The following is a 4720-nucleotide window of genomic DNA, read 5'->3' as shown; positions in this document are numbered from 1 at the left end:
ATATTAGGCTCATGATCAGTGATTGCATGAGTCTTACGGTTTCTTAGCTCATTCCTTCTCTTCTCTTGAATAGGCTAGTTACATTATGGCAATTGTTTAACAATTTTCTCCTTTTTGGTGCCAGTGAGTTGGGTTCTGCCACCTGACTCCAGAGCCACGCCGTGAATTCTTACATGACTTCTGTGGGAGGGCAATCTTAACTATTTTAGGGTGACTTTAAACGTGGCCGCGTCCGCCATACGTCGTTTGCTAAACACAGCTTGCGGCGGAAACCGAACCGTGAAAATATCGAAAAATAGTTCGAAAATTCATCTAATTAGAAGATATATACAAATATAACCTTTTATTTTATTTTGTTTCCACCTGCAATATATGCCTTCCTTGATTTTTTCAGGGGCTGGCGTTAACCATTACCCCATTTTAGTTTGGTTACCCAGTGTATTTGCCGGCGTGAGCTGCGGTATGAAACACGCTGAGGTGGCTCAGTGGGTAAAGCGTTGCGCTGCTGAGCCGAAGGCCGCGGTACGATTCCTGACGAAGGCTGCATTTTCTTGTTAGAACGAGAAAACTGCAACGCCTGTGCGTCGAGATTTCAGCGCAAGTAAATGATGCCCATGTTGTGAATAACAATCGGGAGCACTACTTTACTGCCCTCCTCGTAGTGCTAGTGCAGCTTAGGCACGTGAGTTACCGCAAAGATAAACTTTTTATCTTCCCGTGTCACTCGTGTGCCGGCATCACTTGCTTGCACAGCTGGCGACCGTGGCTACCGAGCATGCTGCCACCGAGAGGGCGTAGAACGCACTTCACTGCGCAGGCGTGACACCCGCGGAAAATGCGTGTCATTGCTTTCACCTCCGCTGGGGTGTCATTGTCCTTGTTTAGAGACTTCAGTTGCCAGTGCGCCGTATTCCACCTGATTCCACCGAGATGGGAGGGGCGAGCCCTCCCATTTCGTTGTATCAGTCATACCTTTCGTATGCCAGCGTTGACTCATTTCCTCGGACGCTTGATGAGCACGGATGATAGCGGATGGCTTGCTGCCAAGGAGAAATTGAAAAATGCGCCTAATAACGATATCGCGTTAAAATGTGTTCATAATGGGCGACTTTACCATCAATCTTCTTGATTGTCGGAATTCTATCACTTCGAACTATACGAATGGCTTTTGTACTACGGGTATAAGCCGCCCATAAATACGCCTTCAAGTGTTGTATATCGTTCTTCCCATTCCCTCGTTGGCCATAATTTTCTACTCACGGTGCTCCAATGCAAGCAGGCATTATCTATTGTGATATTACCGATTTTTTCCCTGCATTTTGTACGTGCACAAAGAGAAAAAAAAACTAAATTGAAACATATAGGCAATATATCTTTGATTGTAAAAAATTCCTAAACCTTGATTAAAAACGACTGGTCCAGCATATTCAGTCTCGAATCCCGACATCACTTTACAACTATTTTCCGATGCAATCATTATTCTGTCCATGACTGCGCAACATTAATAACTTCCCATTGGCGTTACACCATCCCCCGGTGCCCTTGGCTTATTAACTCCCTTCTTCTTGCCTTGCGTTAAAAAAATAACCTATATACAAAGATTAAGCCAAAACCTTTAAAGGGGCCATGAGGAAAAAACAAGTATTTTTATTCCAAAGATTTCGTATTCTTAGTGCCCCCAGCCCTTGTCCGGAAGCAAACGATGCTTTATTCACTGGAAAATTATTCAAGTTAAGTTACAATTTTGATTCTCGCGCCAAAACGTGCGTTTGAACGACGTTTGCAATGACATCATAAGAACAGGTCTTTCAGCTAAACTTGATGTGTAGCGGAGACTTGCTTACTGCTAGTCAACCTAGATGGCGCCACCCCACTGCGGCAAGCCGTTTTCAGCCTTTAGTTTGTTGGTCACCGTGTTTAAACCTGGCTTGTTTTTCTTGATTGAGAAAATAATCGTTTCGTGAAACATGGTTCTCGCTCGACAAAATATGGTCACGTAAGACACCATCGCTTGCGTCAATCGGCCAGTGTCGTCTGAGACGACCCCATAGCCCCGCAGTGCTGTGCATCTAAACGAAGCAGAGTGCGCTCAGTACCAACAGCAGAACGCATCGGTACTTCTATGTTTACTTGTGCTTTCGTAACTTCCGCGGTTTGTCCCACCATTCATTGATATAAAAAGAATGTGCCCCAGATATAAGCGCAGATAGCTCGTTCGGCAAGCTTATCAGTTCTGCCTAATTGGCCTTTTCTTTTTCCGGCCTCCGGAAATAGCAAAGCTGGCTGGTATGACATCATAGGTTCTGCTGCGGGAAATGGTCTAGTGGGCCGCATGGCTATTCAATTTTTTTTATAATTGTACAGCTTATTTGAGCGAAATTTACGTTAAAAGTCGTGTCAGCATGATTCCATCCACGCAATTTTTTGAATGAACCAAACCTGCATTTGGTCTTCGTGGCCCCTTTAAATTCGAATTTTGGAGCACGTTATAAGTGTTACAGTCAACTTCTCTGTTCGCTTCTTATAGAAGCCAAGCGCCGCTATTACGACAACGAATTCAGTAGGTGTGATAATAACATAAAGAAAAAATGGAAATTAGTGAAGGAATTCCTGTCTGAATAACGCTACCCAGCATGAGCATATTAATTTCATTGCTTATGGCGAATCATAATTTCCTGAACCAGCAGATATTGCTAATGTTTTTAGCAATCATGTTTAGGCTATTTGCTCACAACTTGCCCCGCGCCCTTATTCTTCTGAACCATTGCTCTGCCTCCATTTTTTTTCTTTATACTAGTTGTTCTGATGAAATCGATGCTACGATTGCAGGATTAAACACAGCAGGACCTGGATTACACGGCATTAATGGGTTTCAAATGAAACTTGTAAATCTACTTGTTGCAAAAATTGGTTGTTATATATTCAATTAAAATCATAAATCCTGGTCATTTCTCCAGGCCGTGAAAATAGCAAAAATTATTCCTGTAGTCAAAAAAGGTGACGCTCGCGTTATATCGAATTACGGCCCATATCTGTTATTTCCTTGTAAGGTAAGGTTCTAGAAAAACTTACTGAGACCCGTCTTTCCCGCTACCTAAAAAATTCAACTTAACCCTTGTCAGTTTGGTTGTAGCGCTGCCGTATCTACTAACATTGCGTCTGCGTGCCTAAGAGATAAAATTAAATCTCTCATCGATCGCGGCGACATTTCTACTGTTTGCCGTTTTCATTGATTTCTCTAGAGTATTCGACACCATAGACCATGATATTCTTTTCATTAAACTTGAGCGTTATGGCATTACAGATGCTGCTTTAGCTTTGTTACGCAGCTTTCTATTAAATAGGCAACAAATAGTTTCAGTTTCCACAGCAGCATCACCGCAATCACGGTTAGAGGCATTCTACAAGGCTCAATTCTAGGATCCCTTTCTCTTTTAATTTACACAATTGATCATGCTCGCTGTTTAACTTCATCACAATGCATACTGTATGAAGACGACACCACCATCTTTAACTCCCCTCGAGGCATGTGTACCTTAGTCCAAATGGTCCTGGCTGACCTGTTTTCTCTCTAACGATGGTGCCTCCTCAACAAGTTATCTCTCAACATACTTAGAACTTATTTGCTGCTTGCAGTTCCCCTCAAAGAAACATTTCCGCCATCCCTCACCTTTATATTGCAGGTGACAAAATTCAACTTCGTCGTAGCACTAATTTTTGTGGCATAATAGTCGAGTATCACCTCAAATTTCTTGAGCACATAATCTTCATTTCAAAGAAAGTTATACTTCGTATCAGTTTTCATTAGAGACAGACCATACTTCAACTCGCAAACTCTTCTATCACTATTTTGGCCACAATAACGTAATTACTGCATTGCTTCCTGGGGTGGTATGCATCATACCCACATCGCACCGTAAGCAACACTACAGAAACAAGCGCTACGTATCATTACATTTTTCCATCGACAAGCAGAATCGTCACCGTTGTTCAATCAGCTCCGTGTTTAGCCCTTAGACCAAATTTAGAGCTACATCATGGCTATCTTTCTTGTGAGTGTTTTTTTACGATCACCATGCTTTAGATATTTTCCCACAACGGATCAGTTCTAATCTCAGTTCAACGCACTTTGCTTCACGCCAGAAACTGGTACTTCCGTGTATAAACACTGACTGCAGCAAACATACGACCAAATTCTCCACCATTTCAAGCTCTGGAATAAACTAACACCAGATATTAATTTTTTTTAATTCACTACGAGTTTTTAAATCTAAACAAAAACTGTCTTGGTAGGCAACTGTGTTTGAATAAATTGTAACTGCGGTCTTATGTGTTTTTTGTGAATATGGCAATGATATCCCAATTTGGGAATACATTGGAGTTGCTTTCAATGTTGTTTTAGTGTTTCTGCTTCTTCGTGTAATATTTGTTTCCTTGGTTTGTGTATCAATCGTTCATTCTTTTATGCTGAGTGTTTATTTTCTGAGTGAATTTTTATGCTTACTGCTTTGTGTAATAGTGTTGCTTGCTATTTCTTGATGTTGTTTACAATCCTCATGGGAGTTCCCCCCGGCGGTTTTTACCTTGGGACCCCCCAGTGCCTCTATACCCATTTACGTTTCATGTTCACGCTTTGTAAATAAAATTCAATTCAATTCACTACAAAAGAACCTTTGAAAAAGCAGAACTTGATTATCCAGATCCATAAAAGAATCTAAGG

This window comes from Haemaphysalis longicornis, unplaced genomic scaffold (genome assembly GCF_048455015.1).
Source record: "Haemaphysalis longicornis isolate Haplotype H1 unplaced genomic scaffold, Haemaphysalis longicornis Haplotype H1 scaffold_1, whole genome shotgun sequence".
NCBI lineage: Eukaryota > Metazoa > Arthropoda > Arachnida > Ixodida > Ixodidae > Haemaphysalis > Haemaphysalis longicornis.
This window is presented reverse-complemented; position numbering follows the sequence as displayed.